The sequence below is a fragment of the Leptopilina boulardi genome, unplaced genomic scaffold (assembly GCF_019393585.1).
Source record: "Leptopilina boulardi isolate dan_hultmark-lab unplaced genomic scaffold, ZJU_Lbou_2.1 LbouV2_327, whole genome shotgun sequence".
Taxonomy (NCBI): domain Eukaryota; kingdom Metazoa; phylum Arthropoda; class Insecta; order Hymenoptera; family Figitidae; genus Leptopilina; species Leptopilina boulardi.
This window is the reverse complement of record NW_026137893.1, coordinates 4,123,489-4,143,003: the sequence shown is the minus strand read 5'-3', so window position 1 is coordinate 4,143,003 and position 19,515 is coordinate 4,123,489. Positions and strand designations below refer to the sequence as shown.

General features: G+C 27.2%; 1 protein-coding gene across 1 annotated transcript in view; it reads left to right on the top strand.

The window, feature by feature from the left end:
- Positions 1-19,515, top strand: part of LOC127284894 (eukaryotic translation initiation factor 5B) — a 159,889-nt gene that overhangs the window by 79,868 nt on the left and 60,506 nt on the right. The gene's annotated exons all lie outside the window — the stretch shown is intronic.

Genomic DNA, 19,515 nt, shown 5'->3' with positions numbered 1-19,515 from the left:
AAATTTTATAAAATGAAAATTCTAACTAATGATTTTTAAGACTTATTCATGTGTCTCTATAAATTTTGATACATTTCTGAATTTCTTCTTCCGTAACTGATATTCAAAATTAATTTTCAAAATTTGTCGAGGAGAAATTCGAAGACACTATATATTTGGTATAAAGTATATAAATCATATTTACTCCATATTATTTCAACGAGAATTTTTTTTCGCGACGACAGGGAGCTTAATAAACGTAAATAAGTCGACTTAAGTAAAACAAAAAAAAAAGAAAAAAAAATCCTTTGGGTGTCGAGTGTAGGTGAACCTGTTCAATGTCCACTGCAATTCAATTGGTCGATCTCTCTGTGGACAGACTTCTCGTAGGAGTTTCAGGTTTTTCTTCACCTTACGCGCAGTATATTCACGCATTATTTCAAACCACCATAACTGTCTCGTAGGCGTCAACGTTTTGCTAAAATTTCCAATAAACATCTCCGATGTATGTCAATTTAAAAAAAATTATATACCAGTATTTTGTTCTTCATATTTTTCTATCAAAACTTTTTATATTTAACACGGAAAAAAAGAAATTGCTTACAGATGTTAATTAATGTTTGCTATTGAATCTATCAAAATTAGTATAACCACCGCTAAATTTTTTGCTATGACAATAAAAAAAAAAATTTACTGTGATAAACAATATCTTAATTTTGAAAAATTTACTGTCACAGCAAACTTTTTTGACGCCACAGCAAATTTGTTCGTTGTCGAATTATTTGCTGTCACATCAAATTACGTTAGATAATATTAGGGACAGCGAACAAACTTGCTGTGAGGTTTAAAAAAGTTTGCTGTGACAGTTAATTTTTAAAATTTAAGATATTGTTTATCACAGTAAATTTTTTTAGTTATAACATATCATATGCTAACTGATGTTTGATATTGGATCTATCAAAATTAGTAACCACAGCTAAATTTTTTGCTATGACAATAAAAAAAAATTTACTGTGACAAACAATATCTTAATTTTTAAAAATTTACTGTCACAGCAAACTTTTTTGACGCCAGAGCAAATTTGTTCGCTGTCCCTATATTAGTTAACGTAATTTGATGTGACAGCAAATATTTCGCTGCTACAGCAAACTTTTTCTATACGTCTAATATAGGGATAGCGAACCAAATTTTCTGTGGGGTTAAAAAAGTTTGCTGTGAAAGTAAATTTTTAAAAATTACGATTTTGTTTATCACAGTAAATTTTTTTTCGTTGTCATAGCAAAAAAATTAGCTGTGGTTACTAATTTTGATAGATCCAATATCAAACATCAGTTAGCATCTGATATGTTATAACAAAAAAAATTCACTGTCATAAACAATATCTTAAATTTTAAAAATTAACTGTCACAGCAAACTTTCTGACTCCACAGCGAATTTGTTCGCTGTCCCTATATTTGCTAACGTAATTTGATATCTAAGCGTGTTGTTTTTTTTTTTGCACTGTTTTGTGACTTTTTGCAAAATTTTCCTATACGCATAGAAAAAATTTGCTGTGGCAGCGAATTATTTGCTGTCACATCAAATTACGTTAGATAATATTAGGGACAGCGAACAAACTTGCTGTGAGGTTTAAAAAAGTCTGCTGTTACAGTTAATTTTTAAAATTTAAGATATTGTTTATCACAGTAAATTTTTTTTAGTTATAAAATATCAGATGCTAACTGATGTTTGATATTAGATCTATCAAAATTAGTAACCACAGCTAAATTTTTTGCTATGACAACAAAACAAATTTACTGTGATAAACAATATCTTAATTTTGAAAAATTTACTGTCACAGCAAACTTTTTTGACGCCACAGCAAATTTGTTCGCTGTCCCTATGTTAGTTAACGTAATTTGATGTGACAGCAAATATTTCGTTGCTACAGCAAACTTTTTCTATACCTGTAATATAGGGATAGCGAACCAAATTTTCTGTGGGGTTAAAAAAGTTTGCTGTGAAAGTAAATTTTTAAAAATTACGATATTGTTTATCACAGTAAATTTTTTTTCGTTGTCATAGCAAAAAATTTAGCTGTGGTTACTGATTTTCATAGATTCGATAGCAAACAGCATTAGTATAAGTAATTACTTTTACTACGTGCATTTTTTAAAAAAAAGTAGAGAAAGAATTATTCTTTAAAATTTATTATCATAATAAATCCCAAAAAAAAAACTGATACGTGTTTTTACGTTCTAAACGATCGTAATTGATTTTGAAAAAAATAAAATCATGAACCATACTGATGATGAGAAAGGGAATTTCGAAAAAGGAAGTCGATATCCTTTCATGGATATAATATATATCCCGTTAGTACTTTTCCTTAAGTTCGTTATCTGGATCCGAGAATAACTCACTCGAAACCCATTGACTCGAGAACGATGACTACGACTACTACGACGACGACGACGACGACGATGACTACGACGAGAGCGGTAGCAAGAGAGCCACTCAATGAGACCAAAACCCTCGAAATCCCATTCATACCGGAATCTGTCGACCGCTTTTATTTGTCGGCTACATCCGCTCGACCTCGTACGATTGGATCAATCGCTCGACAAGGACGAGCCTCCAATCAGAAACGATATACGTACGTAGGAGTTGACGATAATAACAGAGATTTAGTCCAACTGATATAGGAAAGAGAGAGAGAGCGAGAGAGAGAATCCGATATATATAATACACAAATTACGCACGTCTCTTCTTTTATGTAATAAATATTTCAATTTTAGATTCCTAGAGCAATTTTTACATTTCTTTCATTAAAATCGCTAAATTGTAAATTAGGAATTAACAAATTGAAATTTAATGATTTTATCTTTTTTTGGATAACATTTTTTTAATCTTCGTTTTTGTCGACGAAGTTTCTATGTAGGAACTATCTAGTTTCTAGATGCTCAAACTATGTAGAAACTATTTAGTTTCTAAATACTTAAATTGTGTAAATACTATCTAGTTCATAGATAGTTAAACTGTGTAGGAACTATCTAATTTATAAATACTTTAACTATGTAGGAACTATCTAGATTTTAGATGCTCGAACTATGTAGAAACTATATAGTTTCTAAATACTTAAATTGTGTAAATACTATCTAGTTCATAGATAGTTAAACTGTGTAGAAACATCTAGTTTATAAATACATTAACTATGTAGAAACTATCTAGTTTCTAGATGCTCGAACTATGTAGAAACTATATAGTTTCTAAATACTTAAACTATGTAGATACTATCTAGTTCCTCGATAGTTGAACTGTGTAGGAACCATCTAGTTTATAAATACTTTAACTATGTAGGAACTATCTAGATTTTAGATGCTCGAACTATGTAGAAACTATATAGTTTCTAAATACTTAAACTATGTAGATACTGTCTACTTCCTCGATAGTTAAACTGTGTAGGAACTATCTAGTTTTTAAATGCTCGAACTGTGTAGAAACTATCTAGTTTATAAATACTTTTACTATGTAGAAACTATCTAATTTCTAAATTATTTAGAAGGGTCATGACTAGCTAGTTTCTAAATATTTAAACTATGTAGGAACTATCTAATTTATATTTACTTGAACTAGGTAGAAACTATCTTGTTCCTAGATACGTGAACTGTGTAGGAACTATCTAGTTTTTAAATGCTCAAACTGTGTTAAAACTATCTAGTTTATAAATACTTTAACTATGTAGAAACTATCTAATTTCTAAATTATTTAGAAGGGTTATGACTAGCTAGTTTCTAAATAGTTGAACTATGTAGGAACTATCTAGTTTATATCTACTTGAACTAGGTACAAACTATCTTGTTCCTAGATACGTGAACTGTGTAGGAACTATCTAGTTTTTAAATGCTCAAACTGTGTAGAAACTATCTAGTTTTTAAATACTTAAACTATGTAGAAACTATCTTATTTTCAGATACTTGAGTTATATGAAATCTATATAGTTCCTAGATACTTGAACTATGTAGGAAATATCTGGCTTCTTGGCACTTGATTTATAAGGAAACTATCTAATTTCTGCATTATTTAGAAGGGTTATTACTAGCTAGTTTCTAAATATTTGAACTATGTAGGAACTATCTAGTTTATATCTACTTGAACTAGGTAGAAACTATCTAGATACGTAATCTGTGTAGGAACTATCTAGTTTTTAGATACTTGAACTATATGGAAACTATATAGCGCATCAAAATTATTTAGAAGGGCCAGGACAGTTATACTATCTAGTTTCTATATAGAAACTCTCTACTGTCACTATAAATTATTTAGAAAAATCAGGACACTTATTAGATTATAGAAATATTCAATTTTCATGTTCATTCGGAAATGGTAGCAATTATCAATAATAAATTTTTTAAACCAAAACCACTTCGTCGAATTTTCTTTTGAAATTGTTTTTTTTTTTCATTTTCATTCATGTGCACGCGTAGGAGGGAGATACAATATAATAACGATGATACCTTTATTGGCGAATGACTCGTATTTCACATGTGTGGTTACATAAATGGTTTTTTAAAAAAGCGTGAATGAAGATTTTATATATATATATATGTATATATATGCACTTTTTAAGCAAAGTGGTAATAAATTTATCCTTAATTTTTGTTTTATAATATAAACATGTTCCTCCCATATATAGACTGAGAATGGCCTAAATAAAGACCTAGCAAAAAATTATAGGTTATGTTTCTGATCGTTTGAAGAGTAAAAATAGTGAAACAAGGACTAATACAATCAGAATTTTCATTTAAAAAAAATTTATTTTTATTTTACTGAAAAGAAACTTAAAAACGAGAATTAAGATAAAAAAGAAACTGCCCCAATTACTGCGATTTCTATAAAATTAGTAAAACTTATTAATTGAGAATATAAAACTATTTCAAAATGACTTAAAAATAGAAATTGTAAAAAAAAATTGTCGAGTTTTGACATTTATGAGAGTATGTGATAATTTCGCAATGTAAAATGCAAGTTGTCTCTCTTTGATTTCTCGACTTTTGTCTCAGTTTTCTTTTATATATATATATATATATATATATACATATATAGTCTTGATTATTTATCGTTTGTATCGCATTACAAACTCCCTAAGTATGACTAGAAGTGCGACGACGACGACGACGACGACAACGACAACGACGACTTTCTCGTCGGTGTGTTACAATGAGCGTCTCGACTTTCGCAATTACCTCTTTGTCGTGTACATTACCGAACCGGGGACAATAGAAGTATTAATATCGATTCCGGATCCTAAGTCGCGCGTACACTCTAAAACGTCTAAATTATTTCCGCCCGTACTATTTCATAAAGTGAGTTTCTCTATTCAATTAATTATTCCCATCACATTCCTAATGCAATTTAATATGATAATAATACTAATAATAAGAATGATAAAAATAATAAGATATCCCGTACAGAAATTTTGCCAGGGTCCAGATCGGGGCCAGATCAGGCTGCCCTATTAGGGAATGAAACGCCGCGCCCGATGTGGTCCTGATCAGGGCGAAAAAAAACCTGCTCCACTGATGACTACATTCTCCTACTAATTAATGAAAATATTTTTTTCGAGCATCTTTAGAAACAATAATTCCATACCCGTGCAGAAATTTTGAAAGGGCCCTAGCAGGGCCCACGTCGGGAAGCTCCAAATTCGAATGAAACATAGGGAATCCAATCGGGGCCATAGAAAAAGCTCTATTTCAATCCGATTAACATCGATTGAAATCGGGGCCAAACCAGGGCCAAACCAGGGCTTGGTTTGGCTCTGGTCGGGTTCCCTGTTTCACCCAGATCAGGGCCAGGTTTGCGAATTTCTTCACGGGTACTGCTGCGTTAAAAGAATAAATTTCTATACTTGCAAAAAGCAATTTGTTAAGGCAAAAAAAAAAAACAGTACCTAATTTTTTTTTTTTTTGATTTTCTCCTAATCGTATAACCATTAGTCGTTGGCATTAAATATATATATGTACTCACAAACGTACAAGGCATAAGGCCACAGAGAGGCCAATAGGGGTCACGCGGCGTGAGAAAAAGAGTGAGAAAACCGAGAGAGACCCAATGTGGAGGAGGCAGGCGTCAACGAACTATACGATAACGAAAGCTGAACGGATATCCTTCTTCTCTCATATATATATATATATATATATATATATATATATATATATATATATATATATATATATATAATTCGTGTAACAAATAATACACAACAGAAATAACAATAAATATATGCAATATACTAAATTATGTCAATATGTATTTTATATAAAATGCTGTCTAAAAGATCAATTTAAACCATATTAATAAAACGAAAAAAAAAAAAAAATCTCATTTCCCCAATGATCTATTTAAGTATATGGTTATAAAGATTCCTTCGCCTAAAAATAATGAAATAAATTGCGAAAATAGTCTACATCCCTCATGATTCAATTATTTATTTTTCTTATGGTCTTAAAATATAATAAAATGCCGGAGATCCTTCTATATGGCGAATTTCAGTTCGCAATTATAGTATATATAGTGCTTCAGGGGGTGTATATAGTATATAAGGGAAATGGAATATGCGAGGAGAGTTGAGGGGGGGTGGATGGAAGATCAAGATCATCATCTGATGAGACCCATGAGGCTTAATTTTGCCCAAGGGGCTTTTCTGATTGGCCCACGGTAATCGTAATTGGATAATAGGGGCGATTTTTCAAAGTCTATATATACTCGTTCCAACTGCATTCCTACCGTTCGCCATATATACCCGCCGCAACTGCGTTATATAGTTCTTTTCATTGATCGAACGATTGATTTTTATTTTATGTCCCCACCCCCCAAGCAAAAAATTTCTGTCAAACACCGATATTGACAACAGGCGCAATCATGCACCAATACTGGCTGGCCGACAGTTGGCTTACCAGTATTGGTTCAGTACTGATATGGATTAAATTCTGTACTGTGCCAATACTGCAAGCCAATACCGACATGCCAGTATTTTACAATACCATCCCAGGTGAAACGATTCTACGGAAATCACTCCACGGAATTTCCATACGGAATTTCGCAATAATTCTATACGGTATTCCGCAAAATTTTGAAAGTATTCCTTTCGTAATTTTGCGAATTTTTTTGGAAGAATTCCATACGGAATTGCAGAAAATTTTCAATAAAATTCCACAACTTTATTTTTTTGGTTATTTTTTTGTGATTTTAAAATAACTGCTGCTACTATAACGAAAACTAGTCGACGATGATGTTCCTGGTGGATATAATATAGAATTTATGATAGATTAATTAATATCTAGTCGAACTTATTTGTGAGGTCAATAAAACGTTTTCCAAAAGAAATTTACTATTTTTCAGTCAACTAACTAACGGTACAGTTGAATTTCTCGACTAATTTTTTTTAGTGTATCCATCAGCAGTTATTTTAAAATTACAAAAAAATCAGTAAAAAATACACTCAATAAAAAAACTAGTAGATTTGACTACTTTTTAACTATACCCTGCATAGTTCAATAGGTCCTTAACTGAATTTAAAAAGTTGTATGGACTATTAAAAAGTAGTTAAAAGAACTAAGAATTTAGTTGGGCCAAGGAGATTTTGTAATTGTTCTAATTTTTGAAGTTGATTTAACTACTTTTGTTAAGTACAATTAACTACTCTCTAAATCTGAATTAGTTAAAAATAACTAATTAATAGTAGAATCTTACTAATTCAAAAAGCAAAAAGTGAGTCACTAATAATTAGTAAAAACTTACTAATTCAAATAGTTATTTTGGTTTAACTAATTGAATTAGTAACTTTTTAATGCGGCTCCCGGGGGCGCAAATTACTAATTGATTAGTTAAAACTACTAATTGTTTACTAATTCATTAGTCATTATATACAATTTTACCGCCAAATCGTAAATAATCAATAAAAATTTATCAACTTATTCATATTAAAATTTTAAATTTAAAAAGTCGAGTTTCAGAGATAAAATTTTTTGCATGTAGTTTCTTCATGATTGTATAAAAAATATTTTATTTTTAAAAGTCCGTTTTCATGGGTTAAATTGCATAATATTGGCAAAATTCATATAAAATTTTTTACGTTCTGGTGGTTCATTTGATATATTATTTCCGATTTTTTTTTTGAGTAAAGATTTTATTAAAATTTTTACTTTATAGTAATTTATTAATTTACTTAAAGACAGTTTAGATACACATACATAGTTGCTTTTGGTGAAATAAAATTAATAAAAAAATTTTAACGGTTAGTTTATATCAAAGAATTTTTTGAAAAATAAATAATTTCAAAAGTAATATTTAAAGCACCAAACAAAATATTTTTAACATAGTACAAGCTATAGTATCACATAATACTTCAAAAAAACAGAACAATAATTTAAAAATAATAAATGCTTTCAAAAGTAGTATTTTAAGCATCAAACAAAGTATTTTGAATAGAGTACAAGCTATAGTTTCACATAATACTAAAAAAACAAAAAAAATATTTTTTAAAAAAACCCATGGAAGATGACATACGTCATAAAAATAATAGAGGTTACGTTCAACTCACTAATTCAATTAGTAACTCGGGTGTAATAACTAATAGAATTAGTTAATTTGATTACTATTTTAAATTAGTAATGTTCAAATACTAATTTTTTACTATTTTATTAGTAAAACTTCCAAAAATAACTGATTCATTAGTTGAAATTTAATTTACTAAATGAATTATTTAATTTTTTTACTAATTCAGATTTAGAGAGTACTAATTCTTAACTCCATAAAAAATAGTTAAATTGACTACACGCACATAGTTAAAATAACCAAAAAAGTAGTTACTTTTACTACTTTCAAGTCAGTTAACTAAAGGTAGTTGAGGATTTCGGCTACATTTTTTTCAGTGTACAGTTGTGAAATTTTAACAAAAATTTTGTGCAATTCCAACAAAAATTTTGTGCAATTCTGTATAGAGATTATGTGTGTGATTCTTATAAAAAATTCGCAAAATTATACAAAAGAACTTCTTTCAAAAATTTTGCGGAAATTTTTGCGGAATTCCGTGTGAAATTTCCGTACGGAATTTCCGTAGAATCGATTCACCTGGGCTGTACCAGTATTATTGAGACAGTAATGGCAAACCAGTACTCGGTCAGTATTAATTCAATACCGAATGCCAGTATTCAGAAAAATTATCAAAATTTACCTCCATGAAGTTGGCGTTAACGCTCAGTGCCGAAAATTATTTTTCACAGAACCAAAAATGTCAAATTTTTTGAAGATTTTCGGTCCAAATATATAATGCCTTAAGAAATACTTTTTAAGGTATTATGTGGACCCAAAACTTTTTTAAAAAATGATTTATTATTTTTGGTCACGTGAAAAATAATTTTCGACGTTGAGCGTCGACTCCAACTTCATAGACGTGAAAATTGTGTATTTTTGTTGGTTAGAAATTAAATTTACATACAAATTTTTTCTAAAATTATTTTAATACTTCTTTTCGATTACTGCAATGCGTTCGTTAACGGAATTATGAAATTTAAATTTAATATTAAAACTTTTTAATAAAAAAAATACATAATTAATGAAGTTCTCGAATTATTTTTCTTACGCACTGAAAAAATATATTTGAATCAAATAAACTCTATTTTAACCAATAATTTCATTCAATTTCGGTAATTTAAAGAAATACAAATAAATATATATATTTTATAATAATTGAAGAAATTATTTGAATAATAAAATAAAGAGTAAAATGTTAATATAAAAAAATAACAATTTAAAAGTTATTATAATAATTTATTATTATTAATAGTTAATGGTATGAGTCGGTTCTTCGATCCAGCTGCTCAATTAATGTAAAAAGCAAAAAGAACCCTGAATTTTGAATATCTACTCTCTAAATCTGAATCAGTCATATTTTACTGATTAGCCAGTAGAAATCTACTAATTGCCATTAGCGAGAATTGAGCAACTGACAATTAGTAGAAATTTACTGATTCAATTAGTAAAATATCAATTACTGATTGAATCAGTAATATAAATATATGGCGGCGGCCACAAAATCTACTGATTTAATAGTTAATTTTAAAGGTTATGTTATGTACAAATTACTGATTTACATAAGTTATTTTCTATTGCTTGCATATTCACTAAATTATATTAGTAAATTTCAAAATGTAACTGAAACTTCAGTTAAAATGAAAAGTACTGATTGAATTAGTAAAATTTCTACTGATTCAGATTTAGAGAGTACCAGTGCTGGCTTATTACTGGTTACTATAATTTTGCCCGTACTGGCAAAATACAGAATTACTCTCTAAATCTGAATCAGTAGAAATTTTACTAATTCAATCAGTACTTTTCATTTTAACTGACGTTTCAGTTATATTTTGAAATTTACTAATATAATTAGTGAATATGCAAGCAATAGAAAATAATTTATATAAATCAGTAATTTGTATATAACATAACCTTTAAAATTATAACTATTAAATCAGTAGATTTTGAGGCCGCCGCCATATATTTATATTACTGATTCAATCAGTAATTGATATTTTACTAATTGAATCAGTAAATTTCTACTAATTGTCAGTTGCTCAATTCTCGCTAATGTCAATTAGTAGATTTCTACTGCTAATCAGTAAAATATGACTGATTCATAGATTTAGAGAGTACTGCTAAATTCCAGTATTGAATCAGTACTGAACGCCAGTACTAAGCCATTACTAATGACCAGTACTAATAAACGTTATCATCCCAAACATATGCCAGTATTGGTTCAATATTGGCGGTTAATATTTATTTGGGGAAATTCTAAAATTAGTAAAATAAAATTGGTATAGGAAATTATAGGGCAGTGTATTGCTTTATTAAATATGAATTGAAAGTGGTTTTATTTGAAGTTTTTTTTTTTCGTATATATATATATGTCGTGGTTACACTTTTAAGGCACACTGTATTATAAATTCAACGATTTCGATTATTTTATATCTCATTAGAATTTTAATGAGACAAAGCAGCGGCACAGATTTTTCTAAAAAAAAAAAAAAAAAAAATTTCTCTATCAACGTATATGATGTACATGTTTAAAAACGAAAAAGAAATTTATAGGATATACAAAAATATGATTTTAGAAACTTGTGAGCAATTTCTTTTTGATTTTGTTATAAATCTGACGGCGGCAGGACGTAATGAACCTGTCATTATATTACTTTTTTTTTCGTTTTTCTGATAAATTATTAATTGTAGGGGAAATTGGTAGAAATAAAAACAAATTCCTTTTTTTAATTTACAAACACAGAAAATTAAAAGGCATTAAAATAAGCTGCAACGCTTGTTATTTTAATCCAATTTTGTTTATTGTAATCCATTTTGGTATTAAAATAAGTAACATTGGATTAAAATAAGAAGCGTTGCAGCTTATTTTAATGCCTTTTAATTTTCTGTGAATTCCATCTGATGAAATTATTTCTTAAATAAAATTTCTTGATGAAAAGTTGAGTTTTTGTTATTTTGAATTTTCAAATCAACAAAAGATTTTCGTTTTTATTGAAAAATGATGTATCTAGGATCGAAATTAAAAAGAAAATTTCAAGTACCAGAACCTTTAAGTTAAATGGGTTTAAAAAACACCGCACCCTAAAAAAAGTAATTTTCAATCTAGAGGATTCCTCTAAAATAAATGCATATTTTCCTCTTAATTTTGGTATCAAAATTATTATTCTTCATTTAAGAGGATTTTCCTCTTAAATTAAATGTTGACATCCAAACCTCGCAAAATTGTTTTTAATGTCAAAGCCATCAATAAAATATTTATAATTTCAATCAAATAATAAAATCTTTGCAGAAAATACATTTTTAAATTAAAATTAAGTAAAATTATAATAGTTCACTTCAATATAATAATAAAAATTGATTTTTAATATAACATTAACAATGTCATGTTTTTGGTTAATTATCAACATTTTATATTGATAATTAAAATACAAAAAATAAGTTTTCATTAATCAGTTGTAATGATCAACGAGATTTTCAGCGCAAAAATAATTTTAAAACATGATGATATGTTTAAAAGTTAACATTTTTTATAGGACAGAAAAAAATTTCATATATGAAATTATTTAACGTTTTAAAACTTTTTTAAAAAAATAAATAAAAAGATTTAAAAAATTCGAAAGATTCAAAAATAGGGTTATAGTATTTCTATTTACCTGAGTAGTAAAATTTCACAAGAAATATCCAAATTTTTTTAAATCTAAAAATAGCGTTAAAAATATTCATTTAATTTGAATTTAACTATATTTTCTGTATTTTTAATAAAGCAAATCCATTTTTTTGTCCTTTTTGTTGACATTTTACCAGAAATATTAAAACTGAAAGGTTAAAAAACAACTTCACAACTATCATACCCAGGGAAAGGGATCAAACGATTACATTATTTTTTTCCGTTTCCTTTTTTTAAATCTTCTAAATTTAAAACAGAAAATCTTAATTAAAGAGGAAAATACAAAAGGAATCCTTTTGTCATTCTTCCATTAAAATGAAGAATAAAAATATTCTACATTTCAATTGAATAATCTTGTTTTAAGAGGAAATATTTAGAGGATATTAGAAGAGGAATTTTCCTCTGAATATAAGATTACTTTTTTTTGGGTGCGTGATTCCGTAACTAATATTACTTTTTAGAACATATTCATTCGTCCCAAAAATTTTTGCCTAAACATTTAAATAATTACAATATGAAATCCAAAAGATTCTTAATTTTTAAGATAAAATTTAGATTCTATTTAATATATGGATAAATGATTTTAGGGATTCCTGATGAAGTTTGATACAAAAACGTATATATATAATAGAATTGCATGTGGGTTAAGTATATGGTCGTGGCTGCTTTCTATGCGCGGGCGAATTTAAGAATGTTTCAGTGGTCGTCGTCGTTGTCGTCGTAGTTCTCGTCGTAGTCGTCGTTTGTAGTGGCATAAAAGACTTGAATAAACCTGAATAAACCTCGACGGCCCACCTTAACGCACACGCAACCACATATCTCTTTAGTTCATAGGTGGGTTGTCGAGGTAGATATAGGTAGGTGGTTTGCTCGATGCAAAACTTTTCGAACTTTACTTTTGAATTCCGGGATGCTGCATATGTACATATACATACACTCTTTAATCACTCGAGTATATCAAAGAGGATCTTTCTCTCCTCGCTCCAAAAAAAAAAAAAAAAAATCTCTTAATTAATTTTCATTTTCTACTTTCTAAAAGTTAAACACTCAATCAGTGTTAAAGAATTTTTTTTTTTTTATGCTTCTAAAATTGTTTCATAAGATATCGTGGGCAGAAGTCATTGAATGATTGGAACGATGACGATTTCTTCCTTCCTCTGCACCAATTCTCGGTGATGATCCTGGCCGGATGTCGATCGTCACGAAATGTTAGCTTAGGTCATAGCATTATAGGTGTGTTATAGTCGTGAACGAGTCAATGGATCTTCTATATATATATATATAATAGTAAAAAAAGCGAAAGAAAGAAAGAAAAGAAGTGGTTTTCAATGGGAAAAGCCACATGAGGGGAGGGGACCAAAAACTGGCAGAAATAAAAATCATGAATGGAAAAATTGACGTTACGTGATCTCACAAACATATCGCGACTTTATATTCCAATACACGCATGTATTCTATATCCAAACCTGAAAATCTTACAGATTTTATACAAATACCGAACGAAAGAAACAGAAAAATTTTTTAACTTTAGAAACTTAAAAATAAAATACGTTTCAATTTTTATTTATATTGAAATAATGTAGTAAAACAGATTTTATTGGTAATTTCACAGAAAATTAAAAGGCATTAAAATAAGCGTTGCAGCTTATTTTAATACCTTATAATTTTCTGTGTTCTTTTTCTATATAATAAAAAAATTATAATAAAAAAAAACTAAAAAAAAGGACACATGAATAAATTCTAAAAATCGTTAGAATTTTAATTATAATAAAATTTCATTAGATATAATTTTCATTGAGCCAAATTTTATTTTTTCGTATTATTATTTTACATCAGAATATTCATTAAACTGATTTTCTATTTTAAAGAATTTTTTATTTACCTTCAGAGAATTTTTATTTTTTCGAATTTTTATTTGCTCGAATTTTGATTTAACATAATAGCAATTTTAATGAAATTTTTATTAAATGGAATTTATAATTAAAATGGCTATATATTATGTTAAATGAAAATTCGAGCAAATAAAAATTCTGTTAAACGAAAATTCGTAGAAATAAAAATTCTGTAAAGCAAATAATTTATGGTTATATAAATATTCTGTAAATATAAAAAATCAGTTTAATGAAAATTCTGCAGAAATAATAATTCGAAAAAATAAAATTCGGCTCAAGTGAAAATTATATTTAATTTAATCCTATTACTTAAATTAAAATTCTACACTGAACAAAAAAATTTACTTGATTTAAAATTATCTGTTACTTGACTATTATCAAATAAATATTTATTTATATCAAATAAATATTTCAAATAATTATTGTCTGAATCAATTAAATGGTATATTTGTTTCAAATTGGTCCAAATACAGTTTATTTAATTAAAAATAAAAATTATTTACTTCAAGTAAATATTTACTTGACAATTGTCAAGTAACCGATTATTTGAATCAAGTAAATATTTTTTCAGTGTAACATTTTTTTTTTTTGAGTTTTTTTTCCATAAAAGAATATTAAAAATTAGAAAGTATTTTTTTTTGTACTACGAGTAAAAAAAATCATCGATGATTTATACACTTGTTTGAAAGATTTAAATAAAAAATAATTGGTCTCGAAGACACTAATGCCGATATATTCATGAGTTTATCAATTAGCATTTGGCAAGAAGCTCGCGCAGAGAGTCAAAAACCCATAGATTTTAAAAAGAACATTAAAAAGACAGAGAATTATAATAATAATAATAAAGAAAAAAAAATAATAATATTAATATAAGAAACCAGTAGAGGCAACAACGCGCGTGTCATTCCCAGCGGGATAACGTCTCAAATTTATAATATATTATACGCACAAAATTCAGTACAGAGTGCATATATAGCCAACAGCTGTCCCACATTCGTCATTGTTTATTGCCTCAGATTACTAATTTTATTAGATTTTTTTTTTTTTTTTTTTTATAAAAAACAATATTTTTGTCATTTGGATTGTAAATTTTAATATTTTATTTATTATTTTTTGTTAAACACTATTAAAAAAAAAAGATATGCTATTTCTGCAATACTATCAAAATTTACTATTCAAAATTAAAAAAAAATTTATTTGATTCAAATAATCGATTGCCTATTATTAAATAAATATTTATTTGTATTAAATAATTATTATTTAAATCACTTAAATGGTATTTGCTTTAAATACAAAAATTATTATTGGTTCAAATAAAATTTATATTTAATTCAAACAAATTAGTTGGTTCAAGTAAATATTTATTTGATAATAAGGTAATTTTATGAAAAGTACTGTAATATCAAATTTCTAAAAATGTTACTAAAAATTACACGCAAAAAAAAAAAATCTTTATCTAGAACAGCGATATGTTTCACTAAAACAGCGAAAGTTTTTCTCTATTCTAGAGAAATATATCGCTATTCCAGAGAAACTTATCGCTATTCCAGGCGAAGATTTTTTTGCGTGATAATTTTTGAAATTTTCAATTCAAACTTTTACTTCTTATTAAAAATAAATAAATTAAATAATTAAAAATAATGATTGTTTCAATTTTTTGTAATTGAAAGCAAATTGAAATATTTTTTATTAGTCAGGGAAAAAAATTGTAATTCTAACTGGAAATCAGGAAAAAGAAATAAAATTTTTATGGTAACCGTGATAATAACCAGTATAGAAATTTACCTATCAGGGCCCTAGTAGGAAATGTAACATCACACCTGATCAGGACCAAATCAGGGCGACCAGAAAATGTAGATTTCCTACACTCAGAAAAAAATTCGTTTGAAGCAACCGCAAATTTTGGTTAAATCAACAAAATAAATGCATTGATATATCTACAGTTAACCAAACATTTGGTTGCATAAACCAAACGTTTATTTAGCTCAATCAAATTTTTTCTTTGTTCAAAAAATTTATTAAAATAAACCAAACAGTTATTTAGATCAAATAAATATTTATTTGAATTAAACAAAAATTTTTGTTTAAACTAACCAAAAAATTGGGTAAATATAATAAAATGGTACATTTGGTTCAAACTTTTTTTTTCTTCTGAGTGTAATCAGGGCCACTTCAGGCGCGGCGTTTTATTTCCTAATAGGGCAGCCTAATCCGGTCCCGATCTGGGCCCTGTCAAAATTTCTGCAAGTAACCGATTACACTCAGAGAAATGGTATATTTGTCTCCGAGCCTACTAACTCATTTATTTGTTGCAAATATATTTTATTTCATTGAAATAAAAAATTTATTTGAGCCAAAGAAAAATTTATTTCTGACAAATAAAATTTTTATTTACGCCAAATAAATAAGTTAGTAGGCTCTGAGACAAATATACGTTTATTTAACTGAAATATATTTTATTTGGTTCAAATAAATCATTTCTCTGGGTGTATTTGAATCAAATTTTTTGTTTTCAGTGCAAAAATCTATTTTTTGGAAAAAAATGAAAATTCATAATTGAAAACCCTTTTTTTGTTTTTTAATTAAAGAAATAATTTTCTTTCTCTTTCGAATGTTATTTTCATTTGAAATGATTTCCTTTTTTTCTCTCTCTCTCTCTCTCGTGTGTGTTATCATAGTTATCCTATGTTGTGCAACGCTCTCGATAGTACGGCCTCACCGTTCAGCCTATGCCGCAGCGGATATCCGGCAAATTCTTTCCTCTTGCGATTAATACTATACCTGTTTTTTTCTCTCTCTCTCTCTCTCCCTATTTTGCTCTCTTGGATTTTTCTTACGTAAAACTCGTCGCACTGTTTTTATATATTAAATATTAAATCACTTTGAATTGAGAGAAAAAAAGAAAAATAATAAATTCATTAACATAATATTAATATATATATCGAGAGAATCATGTCTCGTCAGTCTCGTGCGGAAAACACATTTTGTATGCACAAATTAATAAGTTCCTTTTTTTCAATGGCATGTTATTTCATCAACATAAAATTAAAATAAATAAACAAATTTGACGGAAAAAAATAATCTCGAGATTTTTTTTTTTTTTTTTTGAAGATTTATAGATTGTTTTCGCAAATTTAGTTAAAAAATGACTATTTAATGGGACATGTTTTGTTTATTTTTTTTTTTATTTGTTGAATTTAATGAAGAAAAAGAAGAGCTTCTGCTTTATAATGAACTCGCATATATTAAATATTAAAAAGTGGTAAATTTTATTTTTCAACTTATCGGCGCCAGAATTTTTTTTTTTTTTTTAATATCCTCTAATCATTATTATATATTAAATGATTATATTCAGTGCGCGGGATAATAATAATCTTCTGTAGGTAAATCAATGTGTTAATGAGATACGTCGTAAATTTCTTCAAAGTGTCCTGTGGTTCTTTTCTTTCATTCTCATTTTTAATATACCATATATATATTATTTAAATTTATCCATATTTTACATTCTCGTTATTATAAGAAGGTATTATATACTTATTATATATAGCTATGGATGATAATAATACACTGAGAAAAAAAAATTTAGTGTTTGCAACAAAATTGTTTGGTTAGGCAATTTTTGGTTCTTGTAACCAAATTTTGGTTGGATGAAACGTGTTATTTCAACTAAAGATTTGGTTAGGCTAACAAAATTATTTGATTGAACATTTTTAAATTCCAACCAAAATTTAGTTATTTCAACCAAACATTTGGTTAGGCTAACAAAATTATTTGGTTGAATTTTTTTTTAAATTCCAACCAAAATTTGGTTACGACAACAAAATAATTTGGTTAACACAACAAAATAGTTTGGTCTAAAAAAACCAAATGATCGTTTGTTGTCCTAACCAAAATTTGGTTGCGACAACCAAATAATTTGATTCGCTCTCAGCTCATAGCCAAACATTTTTGTTGACCTAACAAAAAAAATTTGGTTGAGCTAACCAAACCAAATTTTTGTTATGCCAACAAAAAACACTTAACCAAATTTTTTGGTTGACTCAAAAAAATAGTTTGGTTGGTTAAATACCAACAAAATTTTTTTGTTGGCCCAACTAAATGTTCTGACTAAACATTTTTCTCAGTGTAATAATTATAAAAATAATAATGAAATAAAAATTCAAAAAATTGAATTGATTTACAATTTTTCTTCTTTGAATTTTCCATTCATTTTGAAAATGATTTTTTTTTCTATATATATATAGGTAATAGATATTTTACCGCGAGAGCATCTGTTTAGTAATCAATGAACGGATCTATTGTATAAAAAGCAACCGATTTCCTTTAAAGATGCTCGAAACTTTTCTATAGTAACTTCCGCCGGAAGGACATCCTTTTTCCATCTCTCTATTTTTTTTTTTCATCTCCTCTCTTGTCCGCAACACGGAAGTTAGTGAATATTGAAAATTATTCTGAAAACGTTTTTTTTTTTTCTAACAAAAGGATATCCTGACAAAAGTGATTTTCTTGTGTGTTATTGGACATAATAACCTTTTTTTTTTTATTTATCACTATTTTGCCGCATTAAAATATCGAAAATAATAACGGCAATTGCAATTTTTAATTTTCTAACTCATTTAAATATCGGGGCGTATGATTATCATATAAATATATTATTAGTTAGAATATTCATTTTAAATAATTTTATTGGATTATTTAGACTAATTTTTATTTTTTGAATTAGAATTTGAGGGAATTTTTTTTTTTTTTTAATTAATTTTTACTTTGCAGAAGTTTTTTGAAATCGAATTTTTATTTAGCAGAATTTTTATTTTATAGAATTTCTCCTTATCTAATTTTTTATTTAAAAGAATTTTAATTTAACAGAATTTTTCAATGTCAAAAATTCAAATTCACCGAATGTTCATTTGTCCGAAATTGCAAATGACCGAATAAATAATAATCAACAGAAAGATTTTAGTGCGATTTTTAAAATCAACCAATAACAATTTTATATAGATAATTTTTGATTGGTTGATTTTAAAAATCGCACCGAAATCTTTTTTATTATTGTTTGTTCGAACATTTGGAATTTCGAGCAAATATGAAAATTTATCGTTTTAAGAATTTTATCAAATAAAAATTCTTACAAAGATTCGGTGAATTGGAAATGCTGACATTTAAAAATTTCAATCACTTTACGGTTATAAATTGAAAGTATCAAATTTTATACTAAAAAGTGTCAAATTAATTTAAATTTAGCATCAAAATTGATATACTAAAAGTGTATATCAAATTAATATCCAAATTTTTTATATTAATTTGATATTTATAAATTAACGATGTTAGAATTCTGTTAAATGAGAATTATGCTAAATTAAGATTCGGTTTAATTAGAATTTTTTGAAATAAAAAATTGTGTTAAAA